This window comes from Arvicanthis niloticus, chromosome 1 (assembly GCF_011762505.2).
Source record: "Arvicanthis niloticus isolate mArvNil1 chromosome 1, mArvNil1.pat.X, whole genome shotgun sequence".
Taxonomy (NCBI): domain Eukaryota; kingdom Metazoa; phylum Chordata; class Mammalia; order Rodentia; family Muridae; genus Arvicanthis; species Arvicanthis niloticus.
In genome coordinates, this window is record NC_047658.1 from 34913388 (window position 1) to 34939075 (window position 25688).

A 25688-nucleotide genomic window follows, 5' to 3' on the forward strand; every position below is an offset into this window, starting at 1 on the left:
AAGGATAATCATATTACAATCCACAGATCCTGAAAGGATAAACAACGAGGAGGGCTAAAGGAGAGATACATGGATCTTTGTGAAAAGGATTAATAGAATAGTATGCTGTAGAAAGAATAAGAGCAGGTCAGGATGGACTATGGAGGGAATAGGTGGGGGAGTAGAAGGAAAGGATACTAAGAGAGATAACTGGAATTTTGGTACATTTAGTGAAACAGAAACTCCATGGAATTGACAAAGCTACCCCTAGCAAAACCTCATAGTAATGAAGGATACAGTGCCTGAAATAGTCATCTTCTCTAACTAGCCAAGGGTTCCAGTGGCTGGATTAGAATACAAAAGCAGCCACAGAAACCTTCTGACTATAATATGTCAAGCCTACAAGATGTGCTAAGGTAAAGGCGGCATTAGACCCCGTCCTTCTTCAACTTTTTTAACTGATTTGAGATGGTCAGCCTGTGAGTTAAGGGACTATAGCAAATTCATGACTTGGAGTTTATTATAAGGGTGTTCTCTATGTTTTATTTAGAAATAGCTGAGTGGAGTTAACAGGCAACAGTCCAGATTACCTTACATGGATAGCTGGTTTTCAAAACATCAGAAATCCTTAGAATTGACATGACAAACATTTCAGTATTAATGTTCATTTTCATTAGAGACCTGTCTGCTCCGGACAGCTTCCTATGTTAAATTCTAAGAAGGAATTGAGCATCCTTGGAGTTACTCCAGTTGTGGTGAGACAGCCACTAGGCAAGAATTGCCACTTTCCTTCTACAGACAAATTACTGTACAGAAAAGGACACACTTGCAGAATAGTCGACTGATTATATCTGCCTAGACAGAGTAATCAGCCCTTAATAATTCTGCAGCACTAAGGTCTGTCAGATGATCCTGGGCCAGAAGGCAGAAGAACAGATGCTCCAACGTTTTGAAGTAGAGCGAGTGTCCAGGTGTTCAGAGGTCTCTATAAATTGGCTAAGTTTTAGAAGCTATGCTTTGTGCTTCCCACAATTATAGTCAACTCAGTCATTCTGGATTTCTGACGGGGTTGAAAACTTATAGCTATTGACCTTGAGAGAAAAGATCTGAGTGTATGGTCGTCAGCTGACATTCATCCTAAAGCCAGGTTCAGAACTAAATGTTTTAGTTAGGAGAGATAACAGAGGTGCTGGTAGGTCAACAAAAGGATGGACTGGGTATTAGGACTATCTTGTACCTCACTGGTACAAATTGGCATAATTATGCTCTAATTGTATTTTGAGAGAAAAGTTTCCTTTTAACAGGAAGGGTGATGTGTAGGAGGAGCTAAGGTGGGAGGAGTACTGAGAGGAAGAAAAGGAGTAAGAAGAGGAGAAGAAGAAGGAGAGGAGAAGCTAGGTGATGAAAGAGAGATAGAGGGGGGAGACAGGGAAGCAGATGTTCATGAATCTCCACCATTCAAAGATAGTAGATATATCTAGGTTGGGTAGTGGGTTACACCTCTGATTGAACAATACCAAACTTATAAAGCCTATGATTAACATTTTTTTAAAAAATGTATAAATGCAAAAAGGAAAAGGGGGCATGGGATAGGGGTTTTCTAAGGGGGGGAATGGGGAAAGGGGATGGCATCTGAAGTGTAAATGAAAGATCTAATAAAAAAAATATATAAAAAAAGAAAATTTATGGGTGTAGCCAAAGAATGAGTGGTCCAACTTGAGATCCATGTAATGAGAGGGACTCCATTCCTACCACTTCCTGCATGGCTAGAAAATAAAGATATGGGAGCCCAGAGACATAGGATAGAACAAAATATGAGAGTTTTAGTGCAAGTGGACCATACCATTAGACAAAACAACTTGTTAAGTTTGAGTGAGAATAACCCCATGAACCTCAGAATTTAGAATAGTGGGGGGGGGGGCACTCCCTGCCTACCTCTACCTGTTCTGAAACACATACCCATGACACAACACTGAGAGAACTATGGCAGTCAGTCAGGTAGGGAAAACAGAGTCCTTCCTCATGTTAATAAAGGATTGCTAGCATCTCAAACTGAATCAATGGAAAGCATCTACCCTTTGATCCCACTTACTTCTCAATGAATTAAGTTGCTGTCCACATGGAATAATGTGCAAAAGATTTTTCAGCAAGGACCATTTGAGAGTGTATGTTTTATAGATCTGTAACACTTTGGGAAGATTTGTTTCTCCTAAAGCTTTCATAGCTGAAAAATGGACCTGCCTGGTTGGTCAGACTCACACCACTACCACTGCCAAGCACAGGTTTCCCCAACTTCTCACTTCTCTTCCAAGAGCTGTAACACTGGCTGGTTCCTCAAAGAACTAGAGATTGGCAAAAGTAAAATTAAATTAAATTAAATTAAATTAAATTAAATTAATGAAAGAAAGAAAATTCCATGAAATGATTCCTAATGATATTCTGCTACACTCTAATGGCCTAGCATAATTGTCATCAGAAAGAATTCCTTCAGCAACAGATATGAACAGATTCAAAGAACGACAGCTAAATATTAGGTGGATCTCAGGGAATCCTGTGAAAAAATGGAAAGAAGTATTGTAGGAGCCACATAGGCCAAGGATACCACAAGAACATAACCCACAGAATCAACAAACCAGGGCTCCTATTGTTTTTCAGAGACTGAAGCAACACTCAGGGAGCCTGTATGGGTCTAACCTCAGTACTCGGTGTCTAGATTATGGTGGTACGGTATGCCATTCTTGTTAGACTCCTAATAGTGGGAATAGGTACTATCTCCAAATCTTTTGCTTGCAGTAGCCACCTCTTCCATTCTACTGGGTTCCTTTGACCAGCTTTTAATATAAGTCTGTGTTCCTTGTTTCATTGTAACTTGTTTATACCATGTTTGTTGATCTCCCTGGGAGCCTTTCCCTTTTCTGAAGCAAAAGTGAGGAAGAGTGGATGTAGGGGAGAGGAGAAGTATGGGTGAAAGAGTGAGAGGAGAGGTGGGAGGGCAAACAGCAGTAAGCATGTAATATATTAGAGAAGAATAAATAGATGATAGAAGAATAGATTATAGGTAGATGATACAGTGATAGATTATAGGTGGGTAAATAGATTAGATAGATAGATAGATAGATAGATAGATAGATAGATAGATAGATAGATAGATAGATAGTGTGGATAGATTATAGAGAGATTATAAAGGTATGTATTTACCAAGCATTTATTCTTATCTTTTATAAAAATTTTAACATTTACAGGTCAAAACTATTGGAAGCGTTCCCAACCATACTCAGGGGTTTCACTTGTACCTTACTCAGCCAAAAATTATCGAGGATTTTAGAGAAAAGAACTGCTATACGCTTTGTGAATTAATTTTCCATTTTTGATTCTTCAACATGTATATTAAATGAACTCTAAACCTGCAATATCCTCAATATCTATCACTCTGCAATCTATATAGGAAAACAACAAAACCTTTATACAAAGTACTACAAAACAATGAAGCAAATTCCTGAGCAACCACACTTGATTTAATAGTCTGACTTCAAAAATAACCTTGACAAAGCATTTGGAACATCTAGTGTCACATCTGCTCTGAACAATTGTCTTTTGATCTCAGGAGTTGTAATCTAAGAAGATATTACATGCAAATATAAAAATGCCTAATACAGCCTTCAGTCTAATAGTACCAATTATTTCTTCCACACATCATCACTGGGTACAGAAGTTTGGACACAAGGTATTAATGCTTCATTTTACCAGCAATGATTTCTTTAGTTTTGCTTACTCCCTCTGTACTGCCCAGCTAAGGGTAAAAGTCAAATGAGATCCTGTTCTCCAGTGGTAAATTTGCAGTTAGGGCAAATCCTTGGGGCATCAGAGCATTTCTTATTTCAAATAAAACCTTGATTTTCTTATACTTAATTCTCTTAATAGTGCTCTTGCACACTGTCTTCCGCCAATTGACATCCATGGTGACCTTCTTTAATCATTGAACAATAACTCTAATGATATAGATCAGACAGTTCATCAGCCATTAATCCCCTTTCTACTGCCACAGGTTTTGCAGCCTATGCATCCACAGATCACAGACTGATTCTATCTGTTCCTATACTCAAAAAAAAAAAAAAAAAAAAAAACCCGACACAACTTAAGCTATAACATAATGTTTTTTCTTTCTAAGGCTTTTCTGTAATTCTAGCAATTTCAGTATTGAGTCTTCTTTGATTGCCATTGTCTCAAACACCTGAACATAATGAAGAGCAATATTGGCATCGTGGCCAAATACAGGACTCAACGTTACAGGGTGAGGTGCTGGCTCCCTAATTTGTTCTTGAACTGGTCAATAAATAAGTCAAGAGCCAATTCTTGGGTAAATGGTAAAGGTGGGACTTCCAAGTCACAGGAGGAAGAAAGGAGACACAGGAAAAGAGAAAGTTTTTAGGCCGACTTTGAAACGAGGAGAAAGCAATAGTCATGTAAGATCCTGGGGAAATTAGAACCACCAGCAGCCCTCACTACCATCAGAGGTTGGCTGATATATGTTACCTGATAAGGTTGGGCAGGAAATTATGAACCCAGTAATTGTGCTAGGAGGCAAATTCTAAAATAATAAGACTAAGTGTGTAGTTTTTTAATCTGAAGATTCAAAGGTCTCACATGGAGCTGGTAGCACAGCTCCCAGGCACGGACAGCAGCTTCTAGCTTTTCCAGATTAGGGGATGGTTGCGATTGAGTAGGGGCAAAAGGAACTGGGAGAGGTCAGAGCAAGGGCTAAGCTCCCAAGAAAGGTGGGAGCATGTTTTTAAAATTACACACAACACAAAGTATACATTTTTTCTAGGTTATTCTCTAATTAATTGCTACAAGAGTCCAATGGGTTCCAGGTTTGGAAGTGTAAGAGGCTGTGCTATACCACTGGTCGATTTTAGGCTCTTTTATATTTTTCCACATAGCTTTAAAGAATCCAAACATACATTTTTGTTTATCTTCATTTATTTAATATACCTGTTGTTGGAGGCCAATATAAAATAATAAGCTTTCCATAGTTTTTTGTTCACTTGTTTGTTCATTTGTTTGTTGGCTGCTTCAATTGTTACCATACACAAGCAGCATCACTCAGAGCTTACACTCACCATTACATACTTTTTAGAGAGCATTCAGTCTTTGTGATCACAGATATTCACTAGGGAATCCAGGAATGTTAAACATAGAGGCTGGTATAGATATTGAAGTAATTCAATGGAAGTAATATATCTATCTGTGTTGTGGTTTGAATAGGTATGCCCCCAATAGACTCATGTGTTTGAATGCTAGGTCCATAGGGAGTAACATTATTAGAAATTGTGGCCTTCTAGGAAGAAGTGTGTCACTCTGGGGTTAGACTTTGGAGCTTCCTATGCTTAAGATATGCCCAATGTTTCAGAGAGCCTCTTGATGCCTGCAAATCAAGATATAGATCTTGTAGCTCCCTCTCCAGCACCATGTCTGCCTGGATGCTGACATGCTTCCCACTGTGATGAAATTGCACTAAACCTCTCAAACTTTAAGCCAGGACCTTTCTAAAGAGTTGCCCTGATCATTTTGTCTCTTCACAACAATAAAATCCTAATGAAAAAAGCCTGTTTTCCAACCAGGAGGCTAGGAGTACATGTTAATAGCCTGGTGATCTGTGCTATATGAAGGACCAGGACATACCCAAATTCCTCAGATTATGTTTATCCCAGACTCTTTTTTCCTAGACCATTATCTTTAGTTCTGTTTCTCAGTTAATAGAACCCATCCTTGGGGAAGATGTCTCATGTATTTTTTTTTAGCTGTGTGACCTCTCCAATATCTGTATGACTGAGGCTATATCATATTCTAGGCACTTAAGCTAAAAAGCTCATCCTCTTGGTAGGTGTCACATGTACTTTGCAAAAGCATTTCAATGTAGTCAGGACTTAAGCTATATTGGGCACATGGAATTGAGAAAATTGTTATGAGAAAACTTATATTTCCAAATTTGAACTATACTTAAATATTTCTACAATCAACTCTCTGGTGTCATATTCTACAATAGTGGTTCTCAATCTTCCTAATGCTATAAACCTTAAATAAAGTTCCTCACATTCGGTGAACCCCCAACGATGAAATAATTGATGCTATTTCATTACTGTAATTATGCTACTGGTATGAATCATAATATAAATATGCATGTCTTCTGGTGATATTATTTGACCCCTTGGTGGGGTTGTTTTATCCTCCAAATGAGTTGAGAACCAGTGCTCAAGAAGTTTAAACCAAAACTCTAGCTATTGTGTTGTATTGAACTGGATTTCCTGTTGCCTCATGAAGACTGTGCCTCCACTGGCCAAAGCAATTACAGAGAACCTCCCCCATTAAATTTCTCATTATTTTCAGCATTATATCATGTTGCTTGTCCAAATTCTCACTGATATGATGGGCATAAACCCTGGCAGAAACCACTCATATATCAATAACACATATCTGCCACTAAATACAACACATAAACTATTATCCTAAAGTTTTCCTAACTCACAGCCACTGTCCAGATGGCCTCCCCTTAATAATATATCTCACCGGGAAATACTCTTTACATTGTAGATATCTACTACCTCTGGCTTATTTGAGACAGTGTTTTCCAATGGATTAGAATTTTCTGAGTAGTCTAGGCTGGCTGCTCAACAAATATCAGAGAACTGTCACTTCCCCTCATATACTACCATACTAGCCCAAAAATATATGCCTTGATTTTTACATATTTATTTTATAAATAAGACTCAGGTGTCCATATCTATAAGACAAGAAAAATCAACAATCAAAACTGAATGTTGGAAAGCAGTTGATTTCATTCATACAATTGGTGTATGAATGTGGTAGCCTGCATGTACAGTGGGAGCATCTCAAGACCCTGGGGAGTTGGCACAGCTTCAGCAATGAGATTCCAATCATACTTAGAAGCACACAAAGACAATTAGATATTAAAGAAACATCTGTCAAGCTATTTCTAGTCAGACTCCCTGGAGCATTGGTCAAAAGGATCATTGGAGTATATGTGTTAAAGACCTGTCTGAGCAACAGAATGAGCACCTAAATATAAGTACTATTGGATACAATTTTAAAATACATTGAGCATTGCATTGGTAAGAAAGTATTTTTAAACTAGTATGGAAATGTGTTCCAGCTGTTTGTCTCTTCCTGAAGAAAAATAAGAAAAGATGATCTTTTGATCCAGACAGGATATTGGCAACAAGCCAGAAATTAAAATAAAGTCTCATAAAGGCCAGGCTGGTAAACCAATGGGTTAAGTGTCACTATATATGGAATGAAAAGTAAGCATTGTTATAAAAGACAGCTGTGTTACCAAAAATCCCACAATGATGTAGGAGGTAAAAGATCTTTATGCAGCCCTATAGCCCCTGAACCCAGATAAATGCAACCCCCTAAAAATCCATCCTACTCATAATTTACTCTTTGCATCAAAAGCCTTATTGAGTTGTCTCTTCTCTATATCCATTGACTATCACTTTGATTCTGTATTTTTCTAAGATTCCCCACAAGAAGACTAATATGGAGGAAATAAAATTAACATGAAAAATACAAGAGTTATAAGTTATTATGTAATGAAAGCAATTAAAATTTTTGATTCAAAAGATAACTCAGATAAAGTAATATAATTTCAATAATATGCATGGTGTAGCATGCCTAAAGTCACTGGAGTAGAATGGGTTGCTAATCAGAAGACCTTGGTCAGTAAATGGACTTGACAAGCCAAGTAGAGAAAAGTCATTTAGCAGGTTAATTTCTTTCCATGAAAATATGAGCAGGCTTCTTCCTTTGCCTGTCAACAATAAAATGCTGTGACAGAGAGAATGAGAAAAGTGTGTAAACTGTGGGATCAATTATTTTCCAAACAGTAGTGACAATTTCAATCTAAAGTAAAGCCTGGATTGGAAAGGAGTATCTGTGGTACTCTTGATCACTAGAATGATAACAAGAGAATTGCTCTCAGCTGGGCAAGGCAGTCAAGAGTCTCAAGTTGTCAGATGAGAGCTTCCACTGATACAATTATTCACAGATTGTATACTCAAAAGCTGTAAGAAGCAGAAGGTCTCCTCTTTGTAATACTGAAAATTTTAGGAAATCATTTTTCCCCTATACAACAAAATACTACATCTCAGGGAAGTAGGACAGATATTAAGCAGAAATGAGTTGTTAGATATAGGAGCAAATTTCCAGCAAATTAAAGGGGGACAGAATCTCTCTAAACAAAACTAAGAGAAATACCAGAAAATAGCGCTGGTTTTACTGGGTGGCTCTGTAAACTAGGGCGCAGTTTTCCTTCTGTGAATTGTAGTTTTTTTATGAAGTTCTCGCTAGAGCCTGGAACCAGGAGCTCGACTGGTAGAAATCCTATGTCCCTGGATTTATATTGGCTGCGGTTGCCTGTAATTGACTGAGGGTATGTGTGCAAATAAATAATGTATTAAGGGCTATGCTAGGTGTTAATTTTTATGACAATATAAACTAGAGTCATCTGAGAAGAGGAAACCCAAATTAAGAAAATAGTTATAAGCAGGCTTGTGGGGCATATTCTCAATTAGTGTTTGATGGGAGAGGGCACAGTCCACTATGGGTATTTTATTCCTGGGCTCATTGTCCTGGATTCTATAAGATAGCAGGCTAACGAACACATGTGTAGCAAGACAGGAGCAATATCCTTCAATCACCTTTATATCAGCTTCTGCCTCCAGGTTCCTGTCCTGTTTGAGTTCCTGTCTTGATTTACTTTGATGATGTAATGTCAAATTAGAAGCCTAATAAACCTTTTCCTACACAATGTTGTTTTTGAGTCATGGTGTTTCATCACAGCAATGGGAGTGTTTAGATGGGGGGGTGAGAAAGAGACACAGAGACAGAGAGACACAAAGACAATAAGAGACACAAAGAAAGAGAGAAGGAGGGGCAAGGGAGGAGGGAGAAGGAGAGGAAGAGGGAGAAGGGAGGGGCAGAGGAAGATGGGGATGGGGAGAGGGAGAAGAGGGAGAGGGGTCAGTTTTATCAGGTGTGTGATTGTATGATGACCCTTCACACTGGATCATTACTTCTGAAGGAAAACATCTCAGATTATCTAAAGAAATGGTGGTTTCTAGCCATGATTAAGCAATACAGCAAGTTAGCATGATGTGTTTGGGTGTTTCATAGAGGTAAAGGAATAATTTAAAAGGTGTATATTTTAGAACAAAAATAGTCAAACTCTATTCATACTTTAACCATTTGTTTCTTAGCAGTATATGTGTTCTTTTTTTATATATAAAGGGAACATATCATGTGCATGTCTATGTAAAATAGAGGCAGACTCTTGGAATGATTTCCCAAGTCTCTTTTTTCTTTTAAAACTACTTTCATGTGTGTGTGTTTGTGTAGTTTTTTAAAAAAGTCCACCCCAATTCCCTAAACATAAATTTCTCCCAATATTTATTTAATATTCAATCCCAGTCTCATGTGCTCTCCTTTCATCATACAATTTCAGTCTATTTAGTGTTTTATATGTACATAGACATGTGTACACCTATTGGAGCATAAGAAGCTTGTCAGTGAAAAAAAAATCCCTGAAGAAAACCAACTCTCACTTTTCCTGCTATCAAATGCCATTTGACTCTCGGATATGTGTTTGCCTTCATTATCATGCCCCTGGCTATGCTGGAATTTTTTTTTTTTGGCCTGTTCTGGTATAAGAATTATACTTATAATCAATGGTGTTGATAATTTATGTGTTCAATTGTACTAGATTATCTAGCTAATACTGCTTTGGTGCAAAAGTCTACTACCTCTGGCTCATTTGAGTTAACATTTATCACTAGAATGGACTTCCCAATGTGGTCTAGACTAGTTGGTCAACAAGACTGGGGGACGGTCTATATGTCTCTAAACCTCAAGTCACAGGATGATATTTATTTACTACTATGTCTATTTTTAACATGCTCACTATAAATAAAGTGTGTAATAATAATGTAAGGCTAGCACATAGTTGACTGAGCCATTCCCCCAGCTTTGTAAATTTTAAAATTAAATAACCAATTGAATGAATAAAATTCAAGAGTCTCCATGGTACATACTATATTTAACTTATTATTTTTCTTCTACATTATCTCAGATATTGTTCTCTTAAGTGGTTTTTTAATGCCAGTTTTAGTTTCCTATAAATCAGGACTGATATCTCAGTAAATAGGAAATTGTCTGTGCTATTACCTGTGAAAGACACAAATATAGTGGAGTAAGAGCTGCACAGAGGAATCTACCATATTTACTTTATCAAACATTAACCATGTCTTGTGAAGACACTGTTATATATTGATTCAACTTTGAATTAAATTCCAAGCTTCTTTAATTATAGTTGACTGCTTTATCAACTTGTTCCACTGTTCAACAGGAGTGTCATTCTTATTGTAGAGTTCTTGTCAGTACGGTTGGGTTGGGAAATTTAGTTTATATTAGTGTAAGTAGGTCTTCAAAATTGTAAAATAAAACACAAATATTACTACAATGATAATATATGTTTATAGTAATGATTAATTCATTCACCATCTACATTATCATTAATCTTATTCTAATAAGGCTGACTATAACACACACTTGTCTATCAACCTGCCATTCTTTTTCATCTTTTGGTAATCTCATTTTTCCTTACATTTTGCTTAATTTATACCTTACCTTCCCCACACATTTGTTATTTTGTCTTTTACAAATTATAGCAATAAAATTCCAACCTCTGTATGTAGCCTTCACTTTCAAATATCAAAATAATTCACATATAGAACTAAAGATAAAGTTGAATAGATCAGAAAATATAGAAATATTAACGGAGGTTAGCATATACAGAAGGAGAGAGAAGGGAAAAATAATACTTAAGATGTCTGAAAGTCATCAGGAATTATATCATCTCTATAGCAAAAATGGGTGATACACATATATCTGTGAGTAAATAAATATACATATGAAGCTTTGATGATTTTTTAATCATCTTAGCTCCCTTCATTTAATAAAACTTCGATAACAGATATTAGAAGGCCTTGTCTGAGTGTCTTTTCTGTCTGTCCAGGAGATTCCCAATGTACAGGGTATTTCTATTGTTTATTGCTGCCCCCTAGAAGTGGAAGTATAGACCCAATTGCTGAAAACAACATATACTTCAGATCCAGGACTTAAATGTCCCTAATCTGAACCTGTCTTGAATGTTTCCTCCTGGAAGACTAGCTTACATGGTGCCAGAATATGCAGAGTTGTCGAGTTTGGTCTCATTGGATAGATCTATAAAGTACTCCCCAGGATGAGGCTAAGAGAACATTACAGACATCTTAAAATTATTTCAGGAGCCAAAAAAGCAGGGAGCATGCTGAGAGGTGTTAGATACTAGGAGGCTATATTGGAAGATATATAATTATCTACATATACAGATATATATGTGATAATGAGAAACTGAAAATGAAGCAGTGGACTTGAAAGTAAACAGAGTAGTATATGAAAGTGTTTGGGCTGGGCAGTGGTGGCGCACTCCTTTAATCCCAGCACTTGGGAGGCAGAGGCAGGTGGATTTCTAATTTCAGGGCCAGCCTGGTCTACAGAGTGAGTTCCAGGACAGCCAGGACTATACAGAGAAACCTTGTCTTGAAAAAAAAAAGGTGTTTGAAATGAGGAAAATGAAAAAATAAACGATTGAGCATATTATAATCACAAAAGGATTTTAAAAATTGTCTACATAATGTACAAATAGGATCTAAGAATCTTTCTAAAATGTTTCTGCTAAAATGCACACATGGACCAAATGCTGAGTTGCTAAGTACTTCTACATCCTAAGGTTGAAGATAGCATGACTTAAATAGCAGATCAACAGTTGTACCATATGAGAGCCATACAAGATCATTTGTACAAGATGCCAATGAAGAAAAAAAAATTACATGTTCCTGAACCTGAACACACTCATGGGCCATAAAATTCTTACATAAATATAGCATTACACAAAAATTATAAATAAATATATGCATGAAAATATACAGACAACATAGTACAGTAATTGAACCTAAATAGAGAATGCTTATTGAGCATGGCAGATTTTAAAAATAAACACTGAATTTGTGATTCTTTTGAATGCTTTACCCTGAGGAGATATGAATGAATATCTCTTCAGCCCAGTAGCAGGATCAATGGCCCAATCACAACTATAAAAACTATTGTAAAGAACTTCAGATCAATAAACCAAATTGAATGGTTTCTGTACATGATAATGAGTAACATAAAGACATCTGCATTACAAAACACCCACCATAGATTGTGCATAATTATTCAGGGAAGGTGCAGAGGAGGAGATCACTGGTCTAAGAGCAGGCAGCACCACCAGAGTCTCCTTTCCCAAAACAATTACTCAGTTTTGTAATATTTCATGAAACTTGCCATGTACTTTACTTCCTGAATGCTATGACCTTTCCTACTGCCTACAGAAGTTTCATAACAGAGAATACAGCCATGAGAATAAATATTATCTACTGGTGATATAAGTAGCTACAGGAAGACTTAGTATAAGCAATGGTATTCTGTTTTCTCCTTCAGGACTTGGGATCTAATTAGAAAGAGCCAGGATAGCAATGGCCTCTTGATATGTTAGGAGTGAATACAATAATAATATGTTACAATACAAAAATGTCAATATATTAATCTAGTTGTATACAAAACAGAAACTCAGTTATTTTTGCAAAATTACTATTCTGCCAAATGAACTATTGACATATTTGTCAATCCTCTTATTTCTTGAGTATGAATTTCTGCAGTGAGTAAGCATTACATGGGAACAGGCATGAACACCTAAGTACTTCATTCTAGTTTATATTGACTTAAGATGGCACAGTAAAATATCAACAGAATAAAGGTCTTTATCAAATAGCTTCAGAATAGATATATCAACTAATAGTAAATTAAAAATTATAACTTGTGTAATAGCTAATAATTTCATGTTGATTTCACATGTATTTCAATATAAGCTTATTCTTTATTGTAAAATCATTACAGAATACTTACACTTGCTACTTCCATTTCTGTGCCCCCTCAATCTTTCTCAGTGTGGCCCATAAAATTATCCATGCTTGTCAACTATTTTCTGGTGAACAGTTCCTTTAAGAAAGCCAAACATAACAAGTGAGTTGCAGCACGGACCTTCTATGTTCACACTGTCTTGTATAAATTCCCACCATATAACATTTACAGTATGACCACTTGATAACTTTTACAACTCAAGCAGAACCCCATTACAAAGGAAGTCTCTAAGGGGTGCCATGAATACTAGTAAAGGTTTTGTAAATAAACATATACATCCTTATGATGCTGGGTTGTAATATACAGATGGAAATCAAGAAGTAGAGGTAAAACTTGAACAATTAACAATAAAATCATATAAACAGGATAAACATCCACAATTTAACGTGGATTTTCAATTTAGTTCTCCATTTTCTGGGAGTTATTAATGAGGTGAAATGGGTGGAAAATATCCTGAACCTCCATGCATGCAAAGTAAAAGATGTTAAATATTTGGTGCCCTGATATGACAAGTGAGGCATGTGGGCCAGGTCCATGATCACAATTCTTCCAGGCTCTAAACCACAGGAGCTAATTTTGTAACTGAATAAATGAATATCATAGAGGTATACCACAGTTATATATACAAATAATAGCCTTGATCATGTGGGTACCCTTAAAGTTCATTGTGTATTCATAGTGTCCTGTACTCTTTTAATTGATTACTAGACCTTTCTCTGGAAGACATGTTATGTCCTGTGTTATTACCTGTTTTTACACTCCATACAGCATAGTCCTTAATAATCTCCCTAAATAAGAACTTTGGACTTTCCGAGTACACACAATTAGAGATTGGACTCCAATACTACTGCAGTGGCAATGTACAATGTGATGTAATCCTGGTATATGAGTGGTAATAAACCACAAGGTAAGAATGAAATAATTATGAGATCTACAAAACATCAGAAAACTTATTATTGCCAAATTGTGAATGTTTCAGTGTTGGTTAGAAGGGGAGACAAATTAATGATTGGAGACAGAAGGAAAAAGGGATTTGGGGGAAGAGAGGAGGGGAAGAAAAAAGGAGGCAGGAAAAGGTGTTGGAGGAGACAAGGGAAAAGAACATAAGGTTAAGAATTTGAACACAGGAGGGTAGTAGTGGGGGATGGAGAACTGGGTCCCAGGTGCCAGGTGCCAGGAAAGTCCCAGGTGCCAGGAAAGCAAGAGGCTCCCAGGATACAACAGGGATGACTGTTAGCTGAAATACTCAACAAAGGGGAGAGAGAACCTGTAGAGATCATATCCAGAGGTTAGGCTCAGTCCTTTGTTGAGGGATGGGGCCACCTGCCCATCTCAAAAATATTCACACCAAATTGTTCCAGTCTAAAGAAATGCAGAGATAAAGAGTGAAGCAGAGACTGAAGAAAAGGCCATCCAGGGACTGCTCCACTTTGGGATCCATCCCATCTGCAGACACTATTGCTGATGCCAAGAAGTCTTGCTGACAGGAACCTGGTATGGCTGTCCCCTGAGAGGCTACGGCAGAGCCTGATCAGTACAGATGCAGATAAAGCCAACCATTGGACTGAGCACAGAGACCTTAATGAATGAGTGAGGGGAAGGACTGAATAAGCTGAAAGGATTTGTAGCCCTATAGGAAAAACTACAATATAAACCAACCAGATGCCCCAGAGCTCCCAGGGATTATACCACCAACCAAAGAGTACACATAGGGAATCCATGGCTTAAGTGCATATGTAGCAGACAATTGCCTTATCTGTCATCAATAGGAGAGGAGGCCCTTGGTCCTGTAGGGACTTAATGCCCCAAAATAATGTAATGCTAGGGCAGTGAGGAGGAAGTGGGTAAGTGGATGGGGGAGTTCCCTCATAGAAGCAGGAAGAAGGGGAGATGGGATACAAAATTTTCAGAGAGGATACTGGGAAGGTGGATACAATTTGAAATGTAAATAAATAAAATAACCAATAAAAATTTTAAAAAGTACATATCATTGAAGTAAAGTCTTCTGGGGATGTGTTTCATAAAAGTCAACACACAGCGTAGATATAAGACTGTCTCAATGGTTAAGAACACTGAATGCTCTTCCAGGGGACATGGGTTCAATTCACAGAAACCAGATGGTAGCTCACAATTGTCTGTAACTCCAAGATCTGATACCCTCAATCATTGCAGTTTCAAATATGTTTTGTTGCTGAAGAAATCACTAGACAAAACAGTGATTGGTTTTAATAAAGTATGTAAGTGAAAACATGGAGATACTCACAGGATAAGTGAGTATTGTTAGATCAAAGAACATACAATTCAGATTTGTATTTCAATAGAATTAACTATTTTTTTCTGTCAGATATCATTTCTTAAGGAACATCACAAATAATCAGCTAGAGTATCCTGTGTATATTTTGAAGAATATATGATGAAATAAAATTTAAACAATTTTACAAAATTAATTTGTGTACTATTAGTTATGCGAGTTATTGGACCATTTAAATTACTATGTTATATAATAATGGATGCTTGCGATTTCATGTTATAAAAACATGTGAACAAAAACTCAACTTGGTTTTTAAAATACAGTGCCCTCACCCTTCAGGTTTCTAGTTCAATGTGTTTCCAAACTTATCAGTATGGTGAATCTAGCTATCCAAAATGAACCTACCTCCTTCCTGACTAAATCTGAGAAGAAAGACAAACGTAATTATTAAGTGACACTGCTGAGATTCTAAACAGAAATGCAAGAGAACTACCACTCAGGTAGAGGGTGATAGTGACTTTCTGTTATCCATGTTACTTAATCCAAACCAATCACCCAAGGGAGGTTTTGAGACCCTTTCTAGATTCCAATAAATAATTTGTTTCTCTCTACCTCACTAGTCTCCTTCCCAATTCTCCTACCTTGTTGAAAATGTTGAAAGTTCATGCCTTGGTATTCACAACATACATACATATAAAAAGCACAAATTGAAATAACTAGATTTGAAGGAGAGTGGGAATGAGTATAAAGATTTGGGAAGAAAGCCAGAGGAATATGTTATGATTTAGTAAAAATTCAAAAGTAAAAGAAAATTAGAAAGTAAATTTTCATATAAAAAGTCTTTCCTTGAGGATAAACTCTTGCCTTGCCTGATCTCAAAACTGGAGTGTTCAGACAAGGAAGAGTAAACAAATATATTTGTCACACCGCAGTAACAATATTCACCAGGAAAAAAGAAATGTGGATTAGAACATAGAATCTGTAATACTCTTGATGCCAGTATTACAGTTCTATGCTTCCTGATAATTATTGGCTCTCAGGGAAGAGGTAGTCAGCACATGACCTGTCAGAAAAAGCACAAGATATCACTAATTGATTAATGCAAGCAAATGAAAAACTAAATTTCCTCTAATGGAATTTCATTGCATATACAAATTACCCTTAAAAACCAAAACTCAGAAGTATATGGCTCAGTCAGTGGAATTTTTTTGTTGTTGTTATTGTTTTGGTTGTTGTGGTGGTGGTGGTGGAGGTGGTGTGTGTGTGTGTGTGTGTGTGTGTGTGTGTGTGTGTGTGTGTGTGTGTGTGTGTGTATGTGTGTGTGTGATATTTTTGTCTTGTTTTTGTTATTGGTGGTGGTGGGGTTTTCTGTTGTTTTTTCCTTATATGTCCTTTGTGGGCCTTCCTATAATGGACAGTGGTTTATGGTTTTTGTGGTTTTGTGCCACTTATGTGTAATATGTGTGTCTCTGCATCTATGTTTTCCTTCTGTTTTTCTTTTGGCTCTTTTTCCTCTGTTTGTCTTGTCATATTTTGATTATTATTATTAAATATATGTCTATATTCTCATTAGAGTGAGAAGGAAAGTGTGTAGATTTGGATGGGTGGGAATGTGGGGATGATCTTAAAAAATTTAGGATATAGGAAACCACAATCATTATATATTGTATGAAAAAATTATCTTCAGTAAAAAGTATACCCCCTATAAAAATAGTCAGTCCATGTTTCAGCTCTGACCTTTCTCTCAGAGTTTTAGGTTGCCAGATTAGAGATAGATAGAAGGGAGTAGTAGCTCTCCTGTCTTTATTAGATACTGAAGGCTGAGAGGAATCATACTTATGGCAGATAAAACCAAAATCCAAGGGTAAATAAGATATCTTTTTAAAAAATATATACTTCTCTCGTACAATGCATCCCAAGTGCAACCTCCCCTCATTCCACCCCTCAGTCACTCACTCCCTGCTTCCCCTCTCCTCTGAAACATCTGTTCCTGTTTCTATTCTGAAAAGAGCAGGCTTCCCATTTATATCAACTAAACACAGCATAACAAGATGCAATAACACTATAAATAAAAAAGCTTTTTATCATGGTTGAATGAAGCAACCCAGGAGGAGAAAACAAGTCCCAAGAGCAGGAGAAAAATGTCAAAGACATCCCCACATTGATTGTGGGCCATCCCACAAATCCCCCAAACTAAACAAGCAGATGTTTGTAAAGGACCTAGTACAGATGAATGCAGTCTTCATGACTACTGCTTCAGTCTCTCTTAGCCACTGTGAAAAGTATAATTTAAAGAAGAACAGTGTATTAAGAAGCAGAAACACATTCTCTAAACAGGAAATAGAAGCAAGTCATTAAGCAGGAGTGTGGAGTCTTCTAGCAAGTACCTGTCTATACTTTATTTCCATTAACTCTGTTTCCTGGTATATCTTTTTTTTGTTTTTGGAAATGAATGGCCTTTAATGTTCTGAAGAAAAATGGATTTTCATCACTGAGATTTATAGTCATTAAAATAAATAAAAGGCAAGCAAGTGTCCAAGTGGCTTGAAAATATTCCCACAGTAATGTTCTTCAGAGGAAAGTCTAAAGGCGCACATTCCAAGTGAAAAACTTAATACATGATACCCTCAGCAAAGCAAGAGTAGAGTGTAATTCCCAAGAATAACAGAACACGCAACAGACAATAAAGCATAAGGAAACCAGTTGAGGGACCAGCTTGGTACATCTTAAGAGCTGTCCACCTTCATTGCTAAGTAGGTTGTATTCAGGTCCTGGATTGAGCCTGGAACCAGCTGAGAGCTGGACATCCAGCCAGGACCTGGACTGGCAAAAACCCTGTGTTCAGGAACTTATATTAGCTCCATTTGCTTATAATTGGCTAAGTGTGTATGTATATTTATAATAAGAATGGGTTTAGGGCCAATCAAATGAAAAATCTCAAAACTAGCTTTGTAAATCAGGAGCCTGCTGCAGGGAGATTTCTATACAAGTTTGTATGTATCTCTCCTTCCTCCCTGTGTGCTGCAGCAGGAGCAGGGACAGTGAAATAAGAAAGATTAAATACATGTAATTTAACATGGACTCTGGTTCTACTTGACAAAAGACAAAAACAGCCAGTGGTACATGGGGACTGAGCATGTATCTGGTTGCTTGGGAATAGATTTGCCTATCTACAAGGAAGTACCATTGTCTGGGCTTTTCTGACTGTGATTTTGAACTGCCAGGTGCAGGTACTGACACTTTCTACAGAGCTGTGCACAGCTGTGTCACCTGGAATGGCTTACAGTATAATCATGGTAAAGAAACAATTTAGCTGGGCGGTGGTGGCGCATGCCTTTAATCCCAGAATTTGGGAGGCAGAGGCAGGCGGATTTCTGAGTTCGAGGCCAGCCTGGTCTACAGAATGAGTTCCAGGACAGCCAGGGCTACACAGAGAAATCCTGTCTCGAAAAAAAAAAAAAAGAAATAATTTAAAACACATTATGAAAAAACTTTTAAGATATGTCCATAATTGTATTTCTCTGTCTCTGCCTCTCTCTCTCTCTCTCTCTCTCTCTCTCTCTCTCTCTCTCTCTCTCTCTCTCTCTCTCTCTCTCTCTCTCTCTCTCTCTGCATGTGCATGTGTGTTTGTGTGCATGTATTTGTGAACTCATACAGTTCTGGTGTGAGGAGTGAACAAATTGTGCATCCAGATAACATACAAAAGACAAAGTCTACATTTTCCCCAATTGGTATTTTCATTTCTTAAAACACATTTTACTCAATAGAAATATTGTGTGTTTTAAGCTTTTAATATCTCCCCTCCACGTTATAATCTAAAATCCTCCACAACCTCTATTATTACTACTCTGCCCATACATGTATAAATCTCTCTATTCTTTTTGTCTATGTGTTCATGTGTTTGTTTGTGACTGTATTTTCATATCTCTCTGTGTGTCCGTCTATTTCTCTCTCTGTGTCTCTTTTTCTCTCTTGCTGTGTGTGTGCATGTGTATGCCTCTTTTCTTCTTTCTCTGATTATAATCTAATTATATTTTTTCTTTCCTTTTCTTCCTTCAAACTTCCCATAAACCACATCACAATATCTTTTAAATATATATACCCCTTTTACTAAATTTTGTTGCATGCATACACGTATATGCATATATATTCTTAAATATAACCTGATTAGTAAGTTCCATGTTCTCTGGATGAATGTTTTCAAAGCTGACCTTCAGTTAAAACACAAATAATTGATGTGATCTTCCCTGAGAAAGGCCACATCTTACTTTTCCAGCTTTACTCAGCTGCATATTATTCTTTTATTTCAGGAAACCATACCAGTAAAAATATAGAGTTTTGGATCCAGTCTCCCTTTCTTGTGAGGTCTGTTTGGATTTTTTCCCATCAAGTTTAGCTCAATTTTGGATGGTCAGGTTACTAAAATTAATTGATGGAGCTTCTAATATTATTAGTAGAAACATTATTATAACAAAACTCCTTAATCATCAGGCTCTTACAATTTTTCTGCTATTTCACTTCATTGTACCATGAGCATTACATGTGGGAATATTTTTGGATATATCTATTATGAACTTGAAACCTAGGATGGGAGTCTATAAGAGTTACTGTAGCTAAGACTCCTAGCAGTTGGTGATATAGACCCTGAAGTGAGTACCTCCTATAGACAGGTAATTATCCAAGTGAAAAGATAATGACACTATTTCACCAATAAAACCTTCAATCCCAAATTTGTCTTATTTATAAAAAGTACAGGCACAAATGTGTCACAGTGACTTAGAGAATGACCAACAAATTCCTGGCCCAACATGAGATTCATCCCTTTGGCAAGAACCAATCCTTGAGACTATTAATGATAGTCTGTTATACTTTTGCACAGGAAATTAGCATAACTGTACTCTGAGAGGTCAACCCAGGAGCTGACCAAACAAATACAGACATCCTGAGCTAAACATTAGATGGACCTCAGAAAATATTGTGAAAGAGTTGGTGGAAGAAGAGATGGAACCTGGAGGGGATAGGATTACCAAAGGAACACCAGCAGAGCCTCAGGTCCTCCTAGAGAATGAACCAGTAACTTAATGGGCCATGGTGGGTTGATTCCCCATGAGGGACCTCCCACTTCTCAGTGGTTAAAGGGCTGGATGAGGGGCCTGTGATGGGGAGATTTGTAGGAAGGGGGCTGTACTTGGGTTGTAAAGTGAATAAATAAAACATTTTTTAAAAAGAAGAACATGGCCAAAATATTCAAACAAACAAATAATGAACAAGCTTCCAATGAAGAAAGACAATCAGTCACACATAGCTATGATATCTATAAACAATAAACATCACAGCAGAATAAAACTATGTGTGCATCAATAAACAGCACAGTAGAATAACACTATGTGTGCAGTGGTACCACACAAAACTGTGTGGCATCTTATACCACTCTAATTGCACTTAAGGCCTGTTCAAACAGAGGAAGTCAATGCCTAGTACTGGAAACCTAGATAATTACTTGTTACTACTGAAGTTATGGATAATGGAAAATTGTCAACCCTAAACTTATTAATCAAATATAACAATAATACAGTCTAAAAATAAAATATTGTATATTAGTCTAATCTAACAACAATTTATAAACATTTTTCTGAATATGCTGAGATAAATTTAAACTTCTCCATTCATAAAGAAACTCCTCATTGTAAAAAACAATCATTTCAGAAAACCATAACCAGTCAAACTATAGAGTTGTGGAGCCCAGTTTCCATCTCTTCTTAATGCCAACTTGTTGATTTAGGGCTATGTAGGTGTTCAAAGATGTAAGGATCTGTAATGAAAGCTGGGTGTTTCCTGAGGCCAAATATTACTGAAGAAAACAAATTCTTCCTTTTCCCTCAGTCCATCAAATGCCAATGACAACTAAAATAGGAGTGCAACTTCATGAAGATTCCAGCAGCCATGCTGAGATTTTAGCTACCTTGATGTGGTACAAGTCTTGTATATGCAGTTTTAACTGCTCACAGCTCACATGTGCAACTCTGCTGTTGTGCCTACTACCTTTGGTTCATTTGATATAGTTATATTTACCAAAACTCACCAAATAATCTAGATTTGCCTGGCCAGTAAAATTCAGCAATCTTAGCTGCATGCCCTGAGATTGCATGCCCAAAGCACTATACACAAATTTTTACCTGTGCATTCTAGAAACAGACTCAGAAGCTCAGCAGAATTATTTTGCTGACCCAGGTATTTTTTGACCTCAAAAGAAAAACATAACCCATTGGCTATAGTTCAAGATGCACAAGAATCTTTGCTCTCTATAATTCAGAAATATCTTTCTACCATGACCTTGAAGATCATCTCTGAGATATTTCTAAAGTTTCAATGTTGGTTCTCTGAAATCTTAGGAAATGGGAAAGTGTCTTGCTGCTCTGTTGTGAGCCACAGATTGTGGAATAACAGATGTACAGAGGACTCTCCACTACATTCTACATCACATGCAAGATGTAGAATGTACATCTACAATAAAATATTTTTTCTAACAAGCTTCTAACAAAATATTTACACTTATTATCATTTACAATAAGTTTGATTTTAGAATTTCTTACAATATTAAAGTAGAAAAGAGAGTCCTGTGTGTTTCTCAACTTTATATTTGGTCTACTCCTTACCACCATGCTATGTTGAAGTGAACACTAAAGGTAAGAATGCTCTAAAACCTATAGGTAAGCGTCAATATTTTACCAACTTCCACTAAGTTTCATCATTTTGCAAATCCAAACCCTCACCACAGTAATAGAGGTTTAGGGATTCAAAGTCATGCATGAATTGTTTATGATCGAATGTAAGGTGCATGATAATAAGTAGTCATCTTATATGATCAAGGAAATGAATTATGCCAAACACTACAAACCTAGCAAACTATCCACAGAAAGTGAGATAACCAATCTTGGAAAACAACCTACAATGATCAATTTACTTAACTAGTGTTATTTATAATCACATTCTAAATATTTATCTTTATATCCACAGGTTAATGTAACACTCACCATCAGCAAAACAACTTCATTTTGCAGCAGAAATAGACTATTACATCATGCCAGTAGTCAAAATTCACCTGTGGTAAGCCTAATATCAATTGTTAAATTTAAAAACATCAGTTCTCAATCTTCATAATATTGTGGAAGAGATGGAGAAATATTGTAGATCCAACGGAACAATATGCCTGCTCTAAGAAAAACACCTTTCTGTATATGACAGAGAAATAGTATACATGAAATTGCAATCGTATACATTCCTAAAAAGGAATTATATGATGAAACTTTAAATGCCATTGGAGATATGGGGAAATCACAAGGGACTTGAAGAGCTATGGGTAATGATGGAGTTTAAGAAATGGAAAGTCAATTTTCTCCTAGAATAAGCCTTTGAAGGGACAGAATATCTGAAGAATTCAGCACTAAATAGAAACTATAAAGGAGCATGAACACACACACATGTATGTGTGTAGGGTTGTGTGGGAGATGGGTGTGAATGTTCAATATTTCTTGAATCTAGCAGTCAGTCATTAGATATACGTAACTATGTATGTAATTTCAAAACACATAACAATATTCCTAGAATTTGAAATCAAATGAAGCATATATGAGCTGAGATGTGGATGAATAATGGAATGGTGTATGTAATTATTAGATTATATACTGATGTATGAATACATAAAAAATACTTAAAAACTTCCTAAAATGTATACATTTAAGAATGGAATTTAATAGATTCACCTTACAAAAGGGGATAGTCCCCAACTAAACATTTAGACCACCAAGTAAAATGTCAAGTATTGGAAATGGGTTATATTTTGAGCCCTTCATTAATGGGGTCACATAGACTAAACAGTCATCACAGGCTATAGTCAAGGATATCTGATATTCTATACAACTTAATTGTGAGGCTTATTACCAGAAATGCAACTTATTGATGACATTATGCATAAAAAAAGTGAGCTGGTGAAAAATTAGAAACATCACTATTAGCAACTATAAATACTGGTATTAGGAGGCACCTATACATAAGTGATAAAAAGAAGAAATCATCAATACTACCCATATAAAATTATGTAACCTACAATAGTGATAGGCCTGTAAAATACACTGTTTAACTCATTGCACAAATGTCATTAGAGTAATCATTTGTTTTTATGAATTTATGATGCAATCCATAAATCAGAACTCAAAGAGAACATCGTTAATCTGAAAAAAAAAAAAAAAAAAAAAACTAGACTATATGGGACAGGGGCCAAGTGGGAAAATCCTGCTAATATTATATTGCTAAAAAAAAAAGGAGTAATAAAATGATTCCCATAGATATGTATATTTTTAACAATCATAAGCAAAGCTTTTACTTATAGTAGAACAGAAATAATATGAAGACTCAGAACTGTACAATATGTCAAGAATGAGAAACTTTGAAGTACTTTCTCCTATAAGAGATGTCTTCAGCAAAACTCTCAGCTCAAGCCTCAACAATTTCTGCAGAAAAAAATGATGTAAAAAGATTGTCAGAGACAAAGGTGGTGAATAACTCCAAAGAAACAGAATATTCTAGACACATAGGCCTGGCAAATTTGACCTCACAAATTCCCTGATAGCAATTAAGACTTGTATGAGTTAAATTATATTTCTCAAGCCCCATAGGCACAGAAATCTACTTCCTCAACAATGGGACCTTTTCATTCATTTCTTAAATAGAACCAAAACCTGTTACAAACAACTTTGCTGTTTTAGAAACTGCTAGGTTTTTGTGGCCAATAACTACTAACATATATGGGGGCTTTCTCTGATGACGGAACAGTATTGAATATATTTGTAAGGCCCCATATCAATTATTCAGGACCTAAATGGGCTAGGAAAAAAATTGCCACTTTTAAATTTCATCCTAAAAACTTCTGTACAAAAATCCAAGAAGGGAAAATAAAATCCATTATTAACCTGAGATCTACACATAGACTTTCCTAGTTTACATTCACTTAAAATCAGTTATGCCCTTAATGATCCTGGAAAAACTATATGCCTCTTGGTCAGTCATGCTTATCTATACCTGTCTTTCTTCTCACTCCCCTTTGATTTGCTCTGACTTGGACCTCCAAATAAGAAACTTTCTTCATTCAATCAGACCATGCATCCAACATCTCCAAAAATATTGGGACAAGGTAGCTCATGGGACCTAACTTGGATAAAACCTGTTCACATTTTGGAAAACTAAAAGTCTCATGTTGCAACTTGCTCAGTTGACAGCTCTTGGACATTGACACTAGCCCTGTGGTCTCTTGAGTCCTGGAAAGCAACAAGTGTGTGGGCACCACTCCTACATATCAGATATATTTTGGAAACACAATAGTTATTCAATAAGCAGAGTTTAGGATTTAACCAATATTTTTACCTTGGTTACATGTACCTATCATATATTCCAAATTCCACAATTTTGGCCTATCTATGATGGAAAAGAACAAAGAAAGCCCTTGTCACAGTTTTTCAGTCTCAATTTGATAAACTGTGCATGGACAATGACCACTGCTGGTCTGTGTGTAGACATTGTGTTTTAACATTTAAGCAGATTTGAATATATAGTTTCATATAATGAAATGAAGAATCATCACAGATCCCTTTCCCATGTGATTAAAAACTTATCTTACCACTTCTTATCCCTATCACTCAGTTCTCTTTTTGTACCATGCCCAAAGCATGAACTTAATTATCTCCCCTTCCCTTTTTCCAAAGGGCTCATAAGGACTGACTGAGAATTGGTAAATGATGTCAAGATAATGTCCCATCCTAGAAAGCCTGCCCACATGGCAAAGAATAGCTCCAGAAGCCTTGAAGTAGAACATGAAAATGTCAATTTAATAGCCACTCCTATATTCTCCCTCCTGACACCTCAGAATACATACAGTAGCCCTGCCAGTGAGTATATGATCCTACCTCAGAAGAGTCACAAAAAGTCATGAAAATGTTTCTTATCAAAGACAATTTTTTTCTTTATTGAGTAAACCCCTTGACTTTGCGCCATGGAATGGAACCTGAAGAAAGAAACACATTAAGTCCTGACCTCTCTACTGGATGCTTATCATATCTGAGACAGAAGAGTCCTTATATTCTTGGGACTTCTTTGCCTTATACCTAAGGTCTGCCCTAGTCTCTAGCTAAAACCCCAGATACTCTTTCTTTTGGTTTTATACTTTTATCTTTGATGACCTCTTGGTTTCAGGTACTTATATTGTTGGCAACTTGATATCTTTAAAGATAGAAAAAGTACTTGTCGATCATTTCTTGTTGTTTATCTATTTCAGGAGTTCACAATCTGGCTATGAAAGTATAGATTACTAGGTTTAGTCTTACAGAAACTT

General features: G+C 36.5%; 1 long non-coding RNA gene across 11 annotated transcripts in view; it reads right to left on the reverse strand.

Moving 5' to 3' along the window:
• Positions 1-25688, reverse strand: part of LOC143442527 (uncharacterized) — a 139743-nt gene that overhangs the window by 81254 nt on the left and 32801 nt on the right. For all 11 annotated transcript variants that reach the window (XR_013110780.1, XR_013110779.1, XR_013110774.1 and 8 more), the window contains one exon: positions 13039-13131. This is a non-coding gene — a long non-coding RNA (uncharacterized LOC143442527). The remainder of the gene's footprint in view (positions 1-13038; positions 13132-25688) is intronic.